Genomic DNA, 21764 nt, shown 5'->3' on the forward strand with positions numbered 1-21764 from the left:
AGCCTGGTTTATATCAGTGGTCTAGAAATTACTACCAATAATAGTACCTGTCAGCAGGACTTTCCTGCAGCAGCACTGCACATTTTCAGCATACAGCCCCAGAGGATGAACTGCTATATCAGGGATGGGAAACCTGTAGCCCTCCAGATGGTGTCGAACTCCAACTCCCATCAGTTCCAGCCAGCATGGCCGTTGGTCAAGGATGATGGGAGTTGTAGTCCAACACTGAGGCCACAGGTTCCCCAGCCCTGGGCTATATCATAGATGAGGGTGATACTGAAGATGCGTACATTAATGTGATCTTCAAATAGCCTCTTTTGTGAGCATCCTTTACTGCAGAGATGGGCTTTACTGAATGACCATGTGCATTTATTCCATGGGTGCTGTGTCTTATCCAACAGAAGTCCTATGTTGGTAGGGAAACAATCTGTGCAGAGGCTTATGCACTCATCATGGGAATGCATGGGCGTACCCAGGATCAAAACTAGGGGGGGCAAGGGGAGGGGCCAAGGCACGGAAGGGGAGGGGCCACAAAGTGGGCGGGAACGGCGAACTCGCGCTCCGCCAGGCTGTGCCCCTCCCTAGCAGCAGGGCTGGTAGGCGGAGGCGGAGCCCAGCCCAGCGGAGCGCGAGTTCAGCGTTCCCGCCCGCCGCGCCACGCTCTCTGGTTCCCCGCCGCGCTTGGCCTTGCCAGAGGGCGCGACGGGGAGCTGGAGGGAGGGTGCGGCGCGGTGCGGCGGGAATGGCGAACTCGCGCTCCGCCGGGCTGTGCTCCGCCTCTGCCCACCAGCCCTGCTTCTAGAGTAGGGCAGCTGCCCTAACTTGCCGCATGGTGGGTACGCCCTTGTGGGAATGTGATCATTTCTTACATGCAAATAGTTTATTTAATTTCAATTTTCAATGTTTATATGTCATTGTGCTGCATAGAGGGGCTGAGGGTTGTGAACAATAATGTTTGCTGTACCACTGCAAGCAACATCCCCACAATCACCACTAGACTGATTGAAAGTAAGAGGCAACAGCCAGGCTGTTCTGCCTGAAGTTCTGCCCCCTTCACTTGGGACAAAGGTCCCATCTGTCCAATGACTGGGCTTGCCCTTGCCTTAGCTACAGCAAAGAAGGCTGCAATCTATCTGCACCTATTTATAGCCCAACCTGCAAATATTTTTCATGCAATCTCAGTACCACTCATGGACTCTCTTGCTGTAGCGATCATCACCCGTTACCTCATGGCAATTTTGCAGTACTTCAGATGCATTGATTATCACATTAAACATGCCTTTCCTTATGGGAATGAGCTAAAAATAAGCATTGTGGGTTTTTTTTCCCCCTCTCCAAAAGTGAATGGAACATTTCCCTGTATACGCTACCGGCAGCTTGCGGGGGAGGCTGAATTTTCTGCAGTCGTGAAACTTGCCCTTCAGGAGGTCCAATTCATAAAATAAAATAAAAACACTCTTCCTTGGCCCTCACTAACTTCATTGAAGGTTCATCTCAGGATGAAGACTAGGCAGGAGGGGAAATCTGGAGGAAGAGAAAACTGACTGTGGATTTTAATGAGCATCCAGGAAGAACCTACAGCTAATGGTGGAAGCGAAGCATAGGAACACAGGAAGCTGTCTTATACAGTGGTTATACTGTATACTTAATTGGTTCTGGAAGTCCGTACTTAACCGGAAGCATACTTAACCTGAAGCGAACTTTCCCATTGAAAGTAATGGAAAGTGGATTAATCCGTTCCAGACGATGAAAAACACCCCCTAAAACAGCAATTTAACATTAATTTTAGTGTCTAACAAGACCGTTGATACATAAAATGAAGGCAATAATCAATGTACTGTACTATAAAATAAATAAGACAGTATTGTAGATTTTAAAAATTAACATTTACAGTGGTACCTTGGGTTAAGTACTTAATTGGTTCCGGGGTGCCATTCACTCCCCGAAAAGTACTTAATCCAAGCGGCGATAGTGCGCGTAGTGCCAATAGAGCGCTTCTGCGCATGCGCAAACCGCGCAGATCGCTTCTGCGCATGCGCACGCGGCGGAACCCGAAAGTGAACACTTCCGGGTCCGTGAAGTACTTAAACTGAAAGTACTCAAACTGAAGCGTACTTAAACCGAGGTGTGGCTGTCCTGAATTAGAGCATTGTTCCATGTAGCTCAGTATTGTCTGCTCCAAATGGCAGTTGCTTCCTTAGATTTCACACGGTGAAAGTGATGCTGTTGAGACGCAGCTTATATTAGACCCAGAAGCTGAAGACCAAAGGTGGGAAGTGGCTATCCAATGTTTCGTATAGATGACATTGCATGGCAAGGTCCCGACCCACCCACCCACCCCCTTGGCAGAATAAAGACACATGACTCAAATATTTACGGTCAATGGGCTAAAAAAGGCCACAACTTTATTGGTTACAGATGATGAGCAGTATGGGCTTAGGCATTGCATCTAACCAACTATATCTGACTCCAGCCCATCTGCAGGGAGTCCGGGAAGGGTTAACCACCAGTAGGGGGAGTCCTGCTGATGCACATCAACTAGGAGCTCCCCCGGGGGTCACCGATAGGGGTCGTTCCTTAGGCCCTAACCTCCCCAGGCATCAGACAGGGCCACACCCCCAGAATACTTTAACGGAATACCCTTCAATATGCGGGAGGTGATGGCGCTACCTCCCCTCTTCTCTTCTCCAGAAATATTCCAATGCCTAACCACCAAACCTTAAAAGTTCTGACAAATTGCTATGCGGTAGGCAAAAGCCAAGTGGCTGGTGCCAATTTGCCAACGGAGACCAACCGAAGTCCATAGCAAGGTCAAAAGAGATGAAAACCTTAAAGGGCAGGAGGGTGGGAAAACCTGAGCAGCTGGAAGCCGGAAAAAGAGAGGTATCTCCCAGCTGCATCCTGCCTTTATCGGACAGCCACACACCCCAGACCAACCAGATTGGTTGGCCTGGCCAGTGATGCAGCCAGGAATCCCCCAGTCGTGCAGGGCTGGCCATCCAGCCCCTGCGCACGTGGAGGGGGGTGTGAGAGCCCGCAACACCACCTCCTCCTTAAGGTGGAAGTGGCCTTCCCAGCACAAGCTGGAGATGCCAGGGGTGGAATGTAGGACCTTTGTTGTGTGAGGCAGTTGCTCTGCCATTGAGCTATGGTCCAAGCATGACCAAATGTCCCTTTTTAACTTTGAAGCAATCCCAGCATCACACATGGGATTGTATGCCACATGGGTGGCAGCTGGGATGAACACAACCATGAGATGTATAAATAGCCACTGCCACCTTTTGCTGCTTTCCCAAAATAGCAACACTTGGCTGAGAGAAGCAGGAAGAGTGGGATGAAATTGCACATAAACTCATTTTTAAAAGAATCGCAACACTTTCTCCCCCAGGGGTGCAAGGGGAATAGAGGAAGGTTTGAATATCCTTGCTGCCCCTCCCCCATATTAATAAATCAATGTCATTGTCTGCTTGGAGCCAAATGTGAGCAATAACTGTCTTCCTTTTTTATTTTTTTTAAAATGTTCTCATTTCAAATCTCAATCTGAGCTGCACTGTGGTGATTATTAAAGGGAGGGATGCATGGAGAAAAGGAGATGGATTTGGTGGCTCTGAGAGCCAGGCTCCAAAAATGTAGACAAGCAGGACAGGGTAGAAACCATCACCCAAAATTGATTGCCACAGATACCAGTACTCAAGGTTTGGCATATGGACTCTATACACAGAGGTGCCAGATAGACGCCATGACCAGTAGCCGTTCATAGACCTGAAGTAAAGGTGAAACATTGCACAAAGGGGCTTCCATCCGATACTATCAATTGCAGAGCAGAGCTTCCTTCTGCTCCTGGTTCAGTACAATGGACAAGGCTCCAGAAGCAGCTGGTGAAGGACAACTTTGAGTGCAAACTTTAGGAGACAATCATTTGAGAAAATAATAATGAGGTTGTGCATATGGGTACCACTGGCCAATCTTCTTCTGAGGCCTCATTTTGGGTGTCATCATTTCCCCATCTCCTCTGCCACGTTAGAAATACAAGGGGTATGTATCTGAGGCAGGTGGAACCCTGGACATAGCTGCCAAGTTTTCCCTTTTCTCGCAAAGAAGCCTATTCAGCATAAGGGAAAATCCCTTAAAAAAAGGGATAACTTGGCAGCTATGACCCTGGAATGGCATGCCAAGGCTGGTTTGCCTGGCTCCCATCACTGTCAATCAGATGACTGATGGGAGTTGTAGTCCAAAACATCTGGAGTGCATCTGGAGGTTGCTGCCACTTGGTAGTGAAGACTTTCATTCCAGCCTGTTTTACTGAGCTCCAGATGATATTTATTCAGCTACTGGCTTTCTCGGTTCATTGTAGCTTGTGCTAGAGTTTCACTTATATTTTGTTATTTTTATTGCTATTCTTGTGTACTATTATTATCTGATGCCTTGAATATTAGAAAAACATGATGCATGAACTACTATCGCTAGACACTGGAAAGATCTTTCGGGGGCCACCCTTACAGCATGGTATATAGCATAGCAAGGTGTGAGAAATAGCCTTACTAGAAAAACTCACCTATAAGCTAAGAGTAGCAAGAGGACAAAAAGACACTTTTTATTTTTATTTTATTTGCAATATGGAATTATTTTATTCAGTATGTAAAAGACAACTTCCACAATCTGAGTGCACATCCAGCTTTTCAGAGTATATGGCTGTATCTCTACCCCCTCCCACACTCTCTCAGTGCACATTGTTGTATGGGTTTGTAGTCCTTTTTGTTTTTGCTTTTGTTCTTTATTATCCTGAGAATTGTGTAACTGTGCTCCTGGCAGTACTCTCTTTCCCTTACCTCGCCTCCCCCACCCCAGTTTTTATTTCTATTGTTATTTCATTGTTTATATTTGCTACATATCTCTGAATTCCATTTTGAAACAAAGTGCCTTTTTAAGTTATGGAAACCTGCAAAATTATGTTCGTTGTTGGTGTGTGTGTGTGTGTGTGTGTGTGTGTTTTTAAAAAAATATCATTTTACATTTCTGCATTTTTCAAAACCTTTTTTAAAAAAAACTATTTCCACAAAAGAAAAGCATGAGGCAAATGCTGGAAAAGAATCGAGAAAAATGCATTTGATGGCACAATCCGCATTGCTGTGCAACCGCAAGAAACTAGCTTAAGACTTAGTCCCCCCTTGTCGATGGTGTTTGTTACAGTATGACTGCAATTTCCTAATTTGTGCTCTAAACCTTCTATCTATGTCTATATAGATATGGAAACCAAAGGATAAGGAACCTGCTACACAAGGCTGGTGGGGAGGGAGTCGGCAGTGGGCTCAGACACCCCATAAGAACAGTACAGCATCCCCACTGCCAGGGGGCAAGTTCATTTTACATCTCTCAAGCTGCCATTTAGCATGTGCCAAAGTCTTCTTCTGTGTAACAATAAGGAAAGGTCAGTCCGATGCAGACAGGTGCAAGAGTCGTGAAGAAGGAATCTGACAATAAAGGTTAGCTAGTTAAATGTCATCACTAAAGGGAAGAGAACTCAAGCTGCTGTGAACACATGAAGAAGTTGATTTATTCTGTGTCTGATGGCTTGGCCACCATTCCAGGCCACGGGTAGCCAATGTGGACCCTCCAGTGGTTTTGGGACTCCAACTCCCTCCATCCCTGATCGTTATCTGTACTTGAAGGGGCTAGTGAGAATTGGGAGTCCAACAACATCTTTCTCCCTTTGCAGTAGTCCTAAAATTGTGGGATACCCTCCTCACAGAGGTGTGTCTAGCATCTTCATGGTACATCTTCTGCCATAGATGCTGAGGATAGACCTCTTTACCCTGACCTGTGATGGTTATGGTCTTTTGTTTTGGGAGAACCATCTCTTTTGTTGAATCCATACTTCTGCACTGGCTGGAACAGTTTTGCTGCTTTACTTACATGTATCACTGTATGTTGCATTTTTGTATCCCATATGGGGACCTTGTGGTGACAGGTGTATAAGAAAACTTATAATTACATTAATAAATAACTTACACCTGAAGGTTACCCCAGTGTAGACTAATGCTCCCTTGTTCTGAGTAGCGAGAATTATCCCAGGTCTCCTGCAAGGATCTCTTTGAACCCGGCCACCTAAAATTGTACCTGGAGCCTTCAGCTTTGAAAATATGTGTCCTGCCACAGACCTATAACAGACTCCTGCTCTGCCTAAATCTGAGGGATTGTGGGGCTCGGAGCTCATCTCCTCACCAGCATACAGCTCATGATTGGGCCAGGTCTAAACCACTGAGCCATACATTCTGTGGCGAAGACACGAGCCCCACACCCCCTTGCAACATGGCTGTAGATATTAAAGATTTATAATGGTTCTCATTAGTGCCACAAACCGAAAGCTTTGGCAGATTAATCTGCCAAATAATCTGCAAAGTATTTGGGGTTGCTCAAATAAAGATGTAATTGCAGATTAAAATCTGCACATGTATATACACAGACACAGTTAATTGGCAATGCTGTCAGCAACCAAGGTTATGTGACATGGGACTCTTGCTGGACCTCTTGCCACAGCAGGCAATGCAGATGTGACAGCCCTATCTAATGTGTGCCAAAGGAGATAAAAAATAAATTAAAACAGCTTTTCCTTCTGTTCTGTATCCAAAGCCAGGAAAATAGCTTCACACCATGAATTGAGCTGTTGGCCTCCTTTCTTCACAAGATTAGGGGGGGGGGGAGGCACCTTCATTAAAGGCTCTACAATATGTAGATTTATTTAAATCTAATAAATAGATGGGTTAGTGGATTCAAGAGCTAGAATGCTGCATTAGATATGTGGTTGTCACTGCATAGAAGAGACCTGAGTTCCGGTCCCCAGTCAGCCATGTTGGGCTGGCACAGAGGGTTTTGTTCAGACGCCACTGCTCTGGTCCCAAGCCATGAAGGGCTTTCCAAGGTCAAAGCCAGCATCTTTAACGGGGTCCAGAAACAGACTGGGAACCAGCGATGTGGGCAAAGTACTGGCATGATATGCTCATGCTGTGCAATTCCTGTTAGCAGTCCTGCAGCTGTGTCCTGAACAAACATAGATATGATAATGAACTGTTTGCTGGTATTTATACTAGATTGTAGCATTCCATCAAACTCTTCCAAAATTCCATCACGCTGGCCAAGAAATAGAACCCGTGGGGATATGTAAATAGTGGCTGGTGTGGACCTCATTGTGTTTATCTCAGCTTCCATCTGGGACCAAGTTGAAGTGGGGGGGGGAACCTGGAATTACATGGGACAGATTTAGCTCATCACACACACACACACACACACACACACACACACACACATGGTTTCCTTGAGTACATGTCTTTACTCATGTATAGATACATATGTTTGTTTATATCTCATATATACTTACATGCAGGGTCCCTCTGAACTTTCACAGGCAAATATTTTCATCATGAAAGGGGGTCTTTTGGAGGACGTATGCATTTGCCACTGTTTGCAACCCCCACCCATTGGTGCCATTTTTTGTCTTCCTCTTCACAATGTGACCCCAGCCAATTGGGGATCACATTGCCATTCTGATGGCATTACAGTGCCAACCATCCAATCAAATCTGGCATTGTGATTTGGTCACGTTGAGGGCAGCTGCCGCCAATTCAGAGCGGTTTCAATGCTTCCTATACTGCACTGCCCTCATTCTGCATGGAGGTGGGGAGGAAAGGTGAATGTGGCTGCCATTCTAGCCTCTGTCACCACCTGGGTGCCTAGGTACCCCACACAACAAATTAGGGAAGGTAAAGAGAGTGGCTAGTGTGGCTACTTCCTCTTAGGTAATATGGTTGAAACATCAGCCTTCTTCACAGCTTACTCCTTATATTAAAAAGTGAGGAGTGATTTTCATTGCCCATGAACAAGTTAGATGGGTGCATTTCAGCTTTGTTCTGCTTATATATGGCCCACAAGATATATAAATGCAGGGTGTAAATTGAAATAGTGCATGTAAATAAGGCTGCAAACTTCAACACACTCCCTAGGGGGCCAGCCTCACTGAATGCAATAGTATTCAGTACTGAGTAAATGCACAAAGCATCACACTGTAAAGAAACCAGGGGCACAGAAGGTTGTTGGACCACAACTCCAATAATAATAATAATAATAATAATAATAATAATAATAATAATAATAATAATTTATACCCCACCCATCTGGCTGGGTTTCCCCAGCCACTCTCGACGGCTTCCAACGGAAAAATAAAATAAAATAATTGATTAAACATTAACTCCCTAAACAGGGCTGCCTTCAGATGTCCTCCTAAAAGTCTGGTGGTTATCTTTCTTCTTGGTAGTAGCGGGTGCCACTACCAAGAAGCAACAAGGCCAATGGTCGGGGTGATGGGTATTGTAGTCCAGAAACATCTGGAGGGCCACATATTCCATACTCAAAATACATAAATGAGAAGCTGTCTGTCACTCATTCCTATTGGAAAAAGTAAAAGTCAGCATTCAGATGGTGGGTGCAGTTGCCTAGCACTACCTCAGCTGAGCTATGACTGACAGAGGCCCTGGCATGGTCATCCGGTCAATTCAATTCTTTCCTAAATTATTTTATACTTTTACTTTCCCCCAAGTCTCTCCTTAGGAACACAGGAATGTAGGAATCAGATTTATACCAAGTCAGACCATTGGCACATCCAACTCAGTATTGTTTTTACCAGATAGATAGATAGATAGATAGATAGATAGATAGATAGATAGATAGATAGATAGATGAGAGAGAGAGAGAGAGAGAGAGATGATACACGCTAAGCTTATTTTTATAAATGGATGCATAACTTTGTTGTTGTTCCAACATATTTTGGGGAGGTGCATGCTTTGTGGGTGGGGGGCTGGTTCTCTCTCTCTCTCTCTCTCTCTCTCTCTCATATCTTATTTTTGCATTGTGCTCCAAAGGGAATGCTCTTCTTGTTTTCTTAAGTGGCACTTGCAGCAAAAGGCATGGAGGGGGGAAAGCAGCCTTTAAAAAGAAATTTTCAGTAAATAAATGAATGAAATTCCCTTAAACTGTCTTTGGAACCCCTATCCCCTTAAAAATAAAAACCAGGAGCGGAGCCATGTTCAGGAGTAAGGAGAGGGTGGGAGAGAGGGAAGGGCCTTTGGGCTATGGGATGTGTGCACAGCTGGTAAATTGATATAGTGTGGAGAAGTTCAGAGCATTCCGCTTCTCTCTTCCTAATGACAATGACACACTGGTTCACCTTCCCTCTCCTGCACAGCTCTTAAAGGTACAGGAAAGCCACCAAGACTATATCTGCATTCTCTCTCTCTCTCTCTCTCTCTCTCTCTCTCTCTCTCTCTCTCTCTCTCTCTCTCTCCTAAAGGCGTGGATTGCAGGTGCCATGGCCTACTTGAAACCAGAGGGTTGTGAACCTCACTTTGAACAGCTTTTATGTGACAACATGTCTTCTCCCAGGCAATGCCAGCCTTTAACAAAAGCAAGCACGCAGCCTGGAGGAAAACATTGAAGAGGCTGCGATTAGGCACACAAAGAGAGGGGTCAGCTGGTGCGCTAATTGCCCAGGAAGCGGGTTACTAAGCAGCACCTCCTAACCCAGTTGTTATTCCCCTGGGACGCTGCCATCCACTCCAACCTTTGCAGCCTGCTGTCTGTCTTGCTCAAGACCCAAATCAAAATGTCTCGTTAGTACAGACGGTGAAACACCCGCAACAACAACACCCTTTCTCATCTTATAGCAAAATGGCAAGCAGAGGGCCCAAATACTGTAGCATTTGATAACAGTAAGTTGGTAGTTCATCTCCCCTCCCCACACAGTTCCCCCCCTCCAAAAAAATATGTAGGCTTTCCCAACCAAATTACAGATCAGGAAATGGGTGTTTCCCTGATTCACCCTCCTCCGCGCAATGAATTTACACAGCCAACAGGCATGCGGGATCTCTAGGTAAAAAGTACCTAGGCTACCATTCTTCATTCTCACTGTATTTTATCTTTAAATCGAGCCGTGTGTGTGTGTGTAATCATTGGAGAGGAACATCTAGTTACCAAGGAGACTCCTAGATGAATCAGAGAGGCTGGCTGGTATCTTCTTTAATTCACGAGACCATAACATTTTAAACGAGAGGAGGAAATACGATGCCAAGTCTGAGAGAGACGAGCTTCCCCTCCTCTCGCTGCCTTGCCGTGAGAAGGCGTTGTTAGCTGGCGGAATCGAGGAACAGATTACGGCGGAGTGAAGGGGGATTTCTCCGGGTCGCTGTTTGGTTCAGGGAGAGAACAAAAGGCAACAAGAGACCATTCAAGGGCAAAGTGGCCCTTATGGAGGTGGCAGGAGAAACAGCTGGAAAGCCACGTTTCCCACCCAGGAGGGGAGAGCAAGGCAGAGAGTCCGGGGAGCCCCCGAGATGCGTTGGTCTCGTCGTCGTTCTGCACCCTCGGCGCTCCTGCGAATAAAGACCCTGCCTTTTCTTCGTGGACTTTTCCACGGCTGGAGGGAGAATGGCGCTACCGGGTTTCTTTAAAATCCCGAGAAAAGACCCTCATTCGTATTCAGCATCGGGAGATCTCGCCAGCCTCTCGGAAGGTGCCGGCCGCCGCTGCTTGAAATCCTGGCAGTGAAACGCTCCTCTCGGTGCCTGACTCGGACACAGTTTCACCAACTGGCAGGTGAAGTGACAAGTTTGGCAAGGGGCAGAGGGACTTGGCTTCACCACAACACCAGCCCAGACATCCCTTGCCTGCCAGAGGGGGTTCCCATCATGTCTATGGAGCGTGTGAAGGGCTCCGGCAGTAGGAGAGATGTAAACACAGCAGGGAGTGAGTGGCGTTTTCAGAAATGTGGCAATAGACTGGGAACAAAGTTTGGCTGAAAGAAGCTTGGCTTTTATAGACCTTTCAAGCAGCGAGAGAGTTTCTCTCTCTCTCCCCCCCCATATCCCACCCCACCCCACCCCACCCACCCCCTTTCAAATGGATTGGCGTAGCTCCTTTTAAGAACAATCTTGAACTTTGTTTTGTTTTATTTTCTCCTCCTTTGCTTTGCCATTCTCCCCACCCACCCCCTTTCCCGGTTGAGAAACAAAATTGTTCAAGGAAGCATCATCGGAATGTTGAGAAAAAGCACAAAATCATTCTAACCGCTAGAACTGAAGGCTCAGGGAAGGATCCCACATGGAAATCGCTTGGTTTCTCAGCAAAGGTGACAACTACAAAAGTATGTAGATTGAAAGGAGGAAAGCCACCGTGTGTGTCAGAGTCAATTGAAATCTCCATATTTGGAACAGCCGGACCACCGTTGCTAAGGTAACGTTATCAATTAAAGGTTTCTTAATACACCAGGACACAGTGAAATGTATCAGTGTGTGTATTTTGTGTGTATGTGCCTACATATATATGATAAATTGAATGCCTTCTAGGAATGGGATGTTATTCAACGATCCTGACCTCCCATTATTAGGCATGTTTTACAATACAGTATGGATTTCTAGGATGGGAAGATCTGGTAGGAAAGGCAACTAGAGTGTTAGTGAAGGATTCAAATCAAGGACCCTTTTTTCAAGGCAACTATTTTGAAGTGCTTTTGTGACATGTATAATACTCCCTGAAATGAGCTGCCTGTAGCATTTATGAGCTGAAACGAAAGGCTAACCAGAATACAGTAGAAGGAATAATGTTTCCGTGATGGGCATTGTGAGGCTTAATGTTGGTAGAATTAAGTAGTCTGGTTTTTATCATCTTGGTCTGCAAATTTGGGTAAGAGGAATCTTCCAAAAAGGTTGGAATTGGTGATAGTTAAAAACAGCATTAGAATGTTGAAAATCAGTGAGGAAAATGTGAAACCTTTACTGCACACCAAGGGACAGCACAATAAAATTCCTAGCAGTAGCCGAAAGCTGATCACTAATTTCCTGTTGTTTTCTTTTCTTTTAAATGATACCTGCTTTTAGAGAAAGACTGTAAGTTCAGGCTATGACATTACAGTTCATCATCTAAGGCATTTCTTATTTGCCTTCTGGCTAAGGGGACATGAATTTAGAATATACTGGCAAATATGTCTGTTCTCCCAAGTTTGACAATATCCTAAGTTTTTGCTGCCAGACTTTTTCAAAGATTTGTTTGTTTTCGTTTTACTTGATGACAGTGTGTTTCAAATATATACTTACCAGCACTTAACTCTCATGTAGGGTCAGCAGTGCTTTGATGTGATAAGCAACATCCCACCCTAAGCAGGTTTACTCACAAGTAATTTCCCTTGAATTCAGTGGCACTCACAGCCTCATCCAACACATGCTCGGAAGTGAGCAAGGTTGGGGTTGTAGGCTATCTTTGAGTAGCATGCAATTTCTCCTGGCTAGCAAAAGTTAATTTAATGCTTGCTCTGAATCCCCCTGCCCTGGAGACTGGTTATGTGGTGCACAGGCATCAGGAAATGTCACCAATTTCACTGTGTCTTAGCTGTGACTTTCTTTTTTTTTGCCATGTGAGGATATTGAAACATTTCAGGGGTGAGTGGTTTATTTGACATGGAAAATCAACTGAAGTATGGAATACTTTTGTGTTTTGCCCCAAGGTCATCTAGAAAGGCAGAGAAGTTGGTTTCAGGTGAAGCCTTGGCCTCTGGCTCAGAGGGAAAGATTGAGAGGCCCACTAAACTCATTTCTTCTTCTGACCTTTGCCAAGTTTACAGCAGTCTAAAAGCGACAGTGGAAGTTAGGGAAAGTTGAGCACCGAGAATCTAAATGCTTGGACTGTATTGTACATGTGCCTGGGTTAATGAGAATTGAGTGTGAGTACTAATACAAGAGAAACCAGTCGCCCATTTAACAAACTTCTAAGGTGGGAAAGAACTCGGTTTGCGGGTTTCGTTTATCCTTCACTGTACCTCAACCTATCATTTCTGTCTACTTCAGTCATCTGACAAAGTTGTTTGTTGCCTACAAATTCCACACCGAAACAAGTTGGTTAGCCTTTGTGGTACCATGAAACACCTTTTGTTTGATATACTCATTCTGTAAATTCCTTTCCTTTCAGCCTGATCTATAAAGTGTGGCATCACATTTGTGTTTGTTACAGAAAACAAACATTCAGATTTCCTCCCTGCCCCCTTTAATATATATAATATACTGAACTTAGGGGAGACGGACTCCTTTCTCTGCATTTTTCCCTCCACTAACTTTGGTGTCAGTATAGAAACTTCCTTAACTCCCCGTCCCCAGTGAGCCCCCTGGTCTGAAAGACGATATGCACTGCTGTCTCTGCTGCGCACGACAACAGCTATGATGGGGGGGGGATCTCTTGGGATTCATTTGGCATGTTAAACTGCTGGGTTTGGATGGTTTTGCTTGGCAACTGACCCAATGTGAAAATCTTCTGAAGACCAATCAAGAGGCAAGGTCATCCTGTGAGCCATGCAGTTGCTGCATGCTGCGCTGCCTAGCTGAAGACTGGCACGTGGGTCCGGGTTCACTCATTTGAGAGGCAGCATTATCAGCTTCTAGAGTGGAGGAGAGAGCATGCCCATTTGGGAACTGGCTTTCCTGGGTGATACGGGTGGTCCTTCAATGGACTCTGGTGGGAACCCGTTCCCAGCCTTGCTCCGATGCCAGAACATATTCCACTCAAGGAAGGCGCAACCAAGGAAAGGGGGAGATCACCAAGAAGACCCAACTTGGCTGGCCCTTCCAAACACTGGTAAATATCTCTCTCTCCCTCCCCTGCTTCCTCCCTCTTTCTATCCCTTGAGCCTATGCTAGCTTTTAAAAATATCTCCCTAAAATTGGATATCACTCTTCAAGACCATTGAGAGCGTCTATGCTGCTCCACGGGAGAGTGCACAATTTTCACAAATGATGCTAAGAAGCTTTTGCATGGGGAAGTTTTAAGTTGACTATAAATTCTACCCAAATGTAGGTTCTGCGCTGAAGTCTGGAAGGTAGGAAAGGTTGTGCCAATACCAACTGAAGCATCTTTTGTAAAAAATGGCCTGCACGCTACATCCTTGTGCAGCTCCTTTATTCAGATTGATGTGTTGTCTTGATAGTCTATGTAAAATGGTGGTGGTGATCTGAGCATTGTGAATAGTTTTGGAATAATGAAGAATTTCCCATTGAGGGACACTTGAGTCTTGAGATGGCAGAGAAAGCGTAGAGAGGAGAATGGAATGCGGGTGTTCCTGTTTCACCAATTTTGGCATCATTTGCCCACCCGAGTGGCTGTGATGATAGAGTGATGAATGGCAGAGAAGATTATAGTGAATTTCAGGCAGGTACATAGGGAGTGCTAATGTTTATGGTAATTGCTCAGGAACATAGTACTTAGATTTTAACATGAACCATTACTCAAACTTGTCTATATGTTATTGAACTTGGAAGGTGTTGCCTCTAAACCTAGAAGCACGGTGCTGGATTGGGACTAGTGATGAAGGAATGTCACTCTTCATGTGTTCAAGTGTGCTCTCTTCTCTGTTAATATATCCAGGGCTGAGTCCTGGAACTGAAAACAAGGTCTGTACAATGTGGTGTAATTGGATTGGGCTAGGGATATCTGGGTTTAAATCATCATGGAGATGGTGAGAGGCCACATAGGGGAAGAAGAAGAGTCAAAAGTTTACAGCTGATAATATGCATCCATTGAAACTGCTTGGGTCAGAAGTCAGGGAACACAAACGCTCTGCTTATGATGTTTGATCATTTCACAGGTGCAAGTCATTGCTTGAAGTTGTAATCACCAAGTGTTGAGCATGCAACTATGTGAACTTGCCCTCTGTCCCTCCATTCAAAGGACAGTGGTACCTCTACTTACGAATAACTCTACTTACGAATGTTTCTACTTACGAATGGAGCTCCGTCCGCCATCTTGGATGCGGTTTAGATAGGATTTTTTTCTACTTACAAATTTTTAGATAGGGTTGCTTCGACTTACGAATTTTTTCTCCCAATGCATTCCTATGGGATTCGACTTACATTTTTTTTCGACTTACGAATGTGCGTTTGGAACGCATTAAATTCGTAAGTAGAGGTACCACTGGATTTAGTTTCTTACAGTCCATTGTTTTGATGGCATCTACAACTTATTTTATGGGGCAATGCAAGGGTCTCCCTGGGTAAGATGCTTGTATCCAGACTTTGCAAGCCACATAGCAAAAACTCATTGCTATGAATCAGAAAATCCTGGATTCATATCTTGCTTCTGTCTAGAAACTTAGTAGAAAGTCTTAGGATGTCACTATCTATCAACCTCTGCTCTCTCACATCATCTACCTACATAGGGAATATAAATGTACACTTAGAGTCAAAGGTTTACTTTGTGTTGCAAGGGAAGGGGCATAGCTCAGTGGTAGAGCATCTGCTTGGCATGCAAATGTCCTCAGGTTCAACCCTCAGCATGCCCAGGTAGGTCTGTCTGGGAATATCTTCTGCCTGAAACCCTAAAGTGATGCTGCCAGACAGCATAGAAAATTATGAGCTAGATAGACCAATGGTTTGATCCAGTATAAGGCAACTTCCCATAGTGTATCAAATGACTCTTGGAAAACTTCACCTGTGCTCCCCATTCAGTGACAAGTTGGTAAAGGTAAAGGGACCCCTGACCATTAGGTCCAGTCGTGACCGACTCTGGGGTTGCGCGCTCATCTCGCATTATTGGCCGAGGGAGCCGGCGTATAGCTTTCAGGTCATGTGGGCAGCATGACAAAACCGCTTCTGGCAAACCAGAGCAGCACATGGAAACGCCGTTTACCTTCCCGCTGTAGCGGTTCCTATTTATCTACTTGAATTTTGACGTGCTTTCAAACTGCTAGGTTGGCAGGAGCTGGGACCAAGCAACGGGAACTCACCCCGTCACAGGGATTCGAACCGCCGACCTTCTGATCAGCAAGCCCTAGGCTCAGTGGTTTAACCACAGCGCCAAAAGTCAAGCAGCTGCAATCCACTAATTCATTTCTTGTAGGAATAAAAGCTCTGAGATATGCACAGTTCTTCCCACCCATATTGGTTGCAGGATTCCCTGTGTTACTGTCAGTCCTCAACCACAAGTTACATGCAAGGGTGCAGGCATGTGTAGTATGCCTGTCTACTCAACCAGCAAACATAATGAGATCTTTTACTCAGAGTCCTGGTGTACCATGGGGAGATTACATTATACACTAGTATGTGGAATAATTAGTACTCAGTCAACATAACGGAGCTTTGAATCAAAGAAGGTACAGTATTATTGCAAAGCCAAAACATTGATTAATATGCAGATTGTTACAGGATTTTAAAAGGTTGGTTAAGCAACCAGAATTCAAATCAGGCCAGCAGCATAGTTACAGCTAAGACAGTGCAAAGTAGGAAAGCTCACCTACCAAATATGGAGAAAGGGGGGAATTGAGAAACATCAAGCAAACAGAGTCCAATTGGTATGTTGTTGTTTAGTCGTTTAGTCGTGTCCAACTCTTCGTGACCCCATGGACCAGAGCACGCCAGGCACTCCTGTCTTCCACTGTTTCCCGCAGTTTGTGTTAGTAGCTTTCAGGACACTGTCCAACCATCTCATCCTCTGTCGTCCCCTTCTCCTTGTGCCCTCCATCTTTCCCAACATCAGGGTCTTTTCCAGGGAGTCTTCTCTTCTCATGAGGTGGCCAAAGTATTGGAGCCTCAGCTTCACGATCTGTCCTTCCAGTGAGCACTCAGGGCTGGTTTCCTTCAGAATGGATACCGTAGGTTTGATCTTCTTGCAGTCCATGGGACTCTCAAGAGTCTCCTCCAGCACCATAATTCAAAAGCATCCATTCTTCAACGATCAGCCTTCTTTATGGTCCAGCTCTCACTTCCATACATCACTACTGGGAAAAAGCATAGCTTTAACTATACGGACCTTTGTCGGCAAGGTGATGTCTCTGCTTTTTAAGATGCTGTCTAGGTTTGTCATTGCTTTTCTCCCAAGAAGCAGGCGTCTTTTAATTTCGTGACTGCTGTCACCATCTGCAGTGATCAAGGAGCCCAAGAAAGTAAAATTTCTCATTGCCTCCATTTCCTCCCCTTCTATTTGCCAGGAGGTGATGGGACCAGTGGCCATGGTCTTAGTTTTTTTTATGTTGAGCTTCAGACCATATTTTGCACTCTCCTTGGTATAAGAGCGGGTATTAGATAAGTAAGTGCCACTAGCAACAGCAGGGCTAAGCTTAGGAACTGGAGGGAGGGGAAAGAGTCAAGATTTTTGAAAAAGAGAGGGAATCTCACCTCCCCTGGGCCAGACAGAAGGAGGTGGGAAGCTGAGTCTGGAAGTTGTTCTTGGCATAAGACTAACAAGGGTTTCTGGGGTCAGTTGCAGGCAGGATCTGGGATGAGCTGAGCCCTGCAGGTGCACTGTGTAGCTTCCTTGTGGGGTTGGCATGCAGCAATGCGCACCCTGGGGTCCTAACTAACCCATGGGTAAAACAGCAAACATAAGGGAAGGGAGACCTAGGAATCAGGGGTGGAAGGGAGCCATGCTGTCTCTTCGAAGGAGCAGTATGAGTGTCCCATGAGATGGACCCTACAAGAGAACACCCAGGGCATGTTCATCCTGGCTCAGCCAGCTGATCTCTGGACATAGCAGTGGGAGGTGAGGTGGAAGTTAGGCTTGATCCTCATTCGGCTCCATCGTATGGCCTGGAAAGCCAGCAAGGGCATTTTATTTTAAAGGCTTGCTTTCCCACTGCCAGGCTGAGGGAGAGCAGCCACAGCAACGCTGCTGCTGAATGGAGTACAGATCAGGGGTAACTTTATCGTGGCTTAACAACACCGGCTCGCTTTATGCTGGCATCTTGTGTGTAGGATTGCTCCCAAAGCCATCCTAAGAGATCTCAAAGCTCTTTACCCACAGGATCCAGGAGCGCTAAAACACACAGTAAAGTTCAATGCATGCATGCAAGTACTTATAAGTGTCAACCAGTAAAACACTCAAAAGAACAGCAAGAGACTCAAAACAAAATTACTGAGGCTGAAAATGTTAAGCGGTATAGTCTAGTGGTCAGCAGTGGGATAATGCTAGGGCAAAAAAAAGACATTTCCAAGAAGCATCTAAAAAACACACTACATTGGGGTAGTCAGTGTGACACCCTCGAGATGTTGTTGGACTACAACTCCCATCAACCCCAGCCAGCATGGATGGTGGTCAAGAAAGTTGAGAGTCATAGTCCAACAACATCTAGACTAGAGGGCATCACATTAGCTAGGCCTGCATTGTGGACTCTGCCTTCTGAATGGCAGGAGGGCGTGTGTTACAGAGGACAGGCAGTGGTGGACCTACAAGCTTGAACCATCATGGGGGCCCCAAGCAGCAACGAGGTCTGGCTAACCACTGTGATCTTCTTCAATGGGGTTGTTCCACGACAGATCACCATACCTTTACGATGTCTGTGCTACTGATTCTCAAACTTTGGGATTGTTGAAATATTTGCAATCTTGAGGAGACACATGAAGAAGGGCCTCAGAGGATGTTTGCAGGTTAGTTCATATGGAGAGAGGCGGTCTTTGAGCTATTGTGGTCCTGGGCCATTTAAGCCTTAATGGATCAATACCAGCACTTTGAATCGGGGCAATATGCTCAAACAAGCTTGCCCCTGGGGAACAACCTGACCGCCAAATTCTGCACCAGTTTACAGACTTTCTTCAGAGGCAGCCCTACATATAATGCATTGCAAATAATCTAGCCTAGAGGTTACCAGAGCATAGACAACAGTAGTTAAGCTACCCATGTCCAGCTGTCCAGCCTTCTGCCAAAGTTGATGGAAGGCCACTCCATGCCACAGAGGCCACCTGAATCTCTTAAGGAGAACCTGGTTCACTGCCTCAAGTGCCTTAGGGAAGGACAAGAGAATCATATAAATTTGGGGGGGGGAGTATACTGGCATAGTGTATGCGACTTTCCCCCTTTTGCTTCCGACTGGAATGGTCTCTCCCTGTCTCTATCTCTAGCATCTTGCTAAAGGCTGCTGGTATCATTTTGCTCACATGGAACCTCTTTTAAATGCATCTCACATTTTCCCGCTGTGCAGGTGCAGGCACTGGGAGCAATTAATCAAGAGATGTGAGCCACTCTCGGTGCCGTTGAGTCATTTCTCTCACACCCAATGGGCCAGTGGAGAAAACTTGGGTAGCCAGGAGTCAAGGCTGTCCTGCTACCTGCCACGGACTTTGAGGCTCACTAAGTCCGTTGATCTTGCACATCGCAACCATGTATTCCACTGATCTCAGAAAGCAGTTTTGCTGCTGGGGCTATTATTATCATTATCATGGCAGAGATGCAAAACGTATTTTTGAGGAGATCTCTTTAGAGCTCAAGGGGAAACTAGAGTCAACTAGATAAAGGGCTGAACTGATGAAAACAAAGTTGTGCAGATTTAGTCACTGTTTCTCAAGAATACAGTCTGTTAAGCAGGAAGAAGAGCTAGAGTTGTGGCTCGCAATCCAAGCTGTTTGCTGGGATGCCTGCGATTCAGACCAGCATGGCATAGTGGTTAGAGTGCTGGGCTAGGAAGCCAGAGTCCAAATCACTTCACTACAGTGAAGCTCACTGGGTGACCTTGGGCCAGCCACCCTCCCTCAGCCTAGCCAACCTCACAGGGTTGTTGTGAGGGTAAAATGGAGAGGGGAGAAGCATATAAGCCACATGGGGCTCATTGGAAGAAGGTGTGATGGAAATGCAATATGAATTAATAAAAAATTAACTTCATCCAGCATCTCACTAGAAGTGCACGGGCAAGCCATTTTTCTCACAGCCTTATCACCCCATCTGTAATATAAGGATAATATTATATCACTGGCCAACCTTACAGGGGTATTGTAAGGCATACTGTCACAGGGGACAGTCTATGACACATACGAGATGCTGGGTGTATATAACTTGGAGCATTGGGGGGAAGTGTGCTTGCGATCTCTATGAGGGTGCATCAGCTGTGCCCATAGGAATGTATTTTTGGCATACAGCTCAAGGGAGCTCTCAACCACATGCTTTCCCTTCCATGATTAATAGGCTTCCAGAAGATTTTGATCAGAGTTGTACCCCTCTCGCTCAGTACCAAGGCTCCAATCCAGTGCCACCCTGGTGCCCTTTCCAGAGAGACTCGCCTGGCACATGCATTGTGGCCTTGTTGGAACCAGGAAAAGAACTTTTCCTTCCTCCGGCTGTAAATCTCCTAATCATATTTTTTTTTTAAAAAAAATGTTTTGAGTCCATAGATGTTTATTGAAGCAATAGGCTTTGCTGGTGCTGTTCTGATTCACCTTTTGTTGTTGGTTTTCATTCCATGCTGGTGAGAGGATTTTATGCTTTTATTAATCTGTTTGATTGTTTTGATTGTCAGCTGTCAGCTATTGAATTTTTTTGCCATTGGGTGGCCTAAAAATGCAAAGTAAATCCAATTCAGGTCCCTCTCACAGTGAATTTTAGTCAAAGAGAAAATGGACGTCATCATGACATCCATTAATGAATCACCCCTGGAGACGTTTTGCTTGGCTAGACTATGTAAGTGGTTGAACACATTACAAAATGGTTTCTGGGCCATACTTTGCTTGCCAGGAAAGGGAGCCAGTAGTCAAGCGAGTCATCAAGCAAGTTAGCTGCTCTCCTCCTTACCCACTCAGCCTTTTCCTTTGAACCATCAGAAAAGGATGGCATACACTCCAACATGTTGAGTCTCCAAACCAGGACATGCATCTTCCCGCCTCTGATCCCGCACGAGTCATATGACCCGCACAAGATAATGGAACCCAAAAGATGTGCTTTTGGGGGAACATGCAAGATTGTGGCCCTCCAAAAATAGCTTTTTCAGAGGCGAGATCTTTGTGCGAAATCTCATGAGAGCACAGCAACCCAAATGCCCACTGTGCTCTCACCTGAAAAAAATTGATGTCCCAGTTTTTCCAGGACACTTGCAGGGCATGGGATAGTCCAGCCTCAGTTGATAATGGTGCACAGCAGTTAGCGAGACCCGTGCAGGTTCCCAGCCTAGGCAATGCAGAGTGCCAGGTGTGCATGTAGGGTCTATACCAAAGGTAGGGATCCTTTTTAAGCTTGAGGGTCACACTCTGTTCTGGGCAACTTCCAGAGTCCACATGCCAGGAGTGGGTGGAGAACCAAATGTAACTTTCACCTCGACAGATTGGCCCATTTTGACCCAATAGCTCCTGAACATGTCTGGATGATCAACGCAGACAGCTTCCTGCCCTAAGCAACTACGGTGACTTGAGCATCTCACCTTGAGTGATTGCAATGAGACTGTTTATGACAGAATTGTATCCTCGATAAGTAGGTGAAGGTGCCTGAAATCTCGCCACCAGCGGCTGATGGAGGGGTCAAAAGCACCAGTCACCAAACTTCAGAGATATTCATATATATTTAGTGAATGCATATCCTCCAACATTTCTCCGATGAAAATAGGGACGTCCCGTTCCATAATGATAATTTTACTATTTATACCCCACACCTCTTCCTGGGTTGCCCCAGCCACTCTGGGAGGCTTCCAACATATATAAAAACATGATAAAACATTAAACATTTTTTAAAAACTTACCTACGCAGGATTGCCTCAGGGGTCAGATAATTCCATACCCTCCAACTTTTCTCCAATAAAAATAGGGACTTCCTACCATATTCTCCAACATTTCTCCAATGAAAACAGGGACGTCCTAAGGAAAAGCGGAACATTCCGTGAGCAAATCAGAAATCGAGATGGCTTCTCTAAATCAGGGACGTCCCTGGAAAATAGGGACACTTGGAGGGTCTGTGAATGTCTGGGTGAGACTACATTTAAAAGGAAAGGCCTA

The 21764-nt window shown here is 45.5% G+C and overlaps 1 protein-coding gene across 4 annotated transcripts in view; it reads left to right on the forward strand.

The window, feature by feature from the left end:
* KCNMB2 (potassium calcium-activated channel subfamily M regulatory beta subunit 2) overlaps window positions 1–21764 on the forward strand; it is a 278655-nt gene that overhangs the window by 181550 nt on the left and 75341 nt on the right. Inside the window, exon 1 of one of the 4 annotated variants that reach the window (XM_035133240.3) lies at window positions 9889–11277. The exons of 2 other annotated variants lie outside the window; for them this stretch is intronic. The gene's annotated coding sequence lies outside the window, so the exon portion shown is untranslated. Of the gene's footprint in view, window positions 1–9888; window positions 11278–21764 lie in introns of those variants that run through there. One more of the 4 variants, XM_035133239.3, reaches the window with a different exon arrangement.

Source organism: Zootoca vivipara, chromosome 5 (genome assembly GCF_965207765.1).
Source record: "Zootoca vivipara chromosome 5, rZooViv2.hap1.1, whole genome shotgun sequence".
NCBI classification, from domain to species: Eukaryota; Metazoa; Chordata; class Lepidosauria; order Squamata; family Lacertidae; genus Zootoca; species Zootoca vivipara.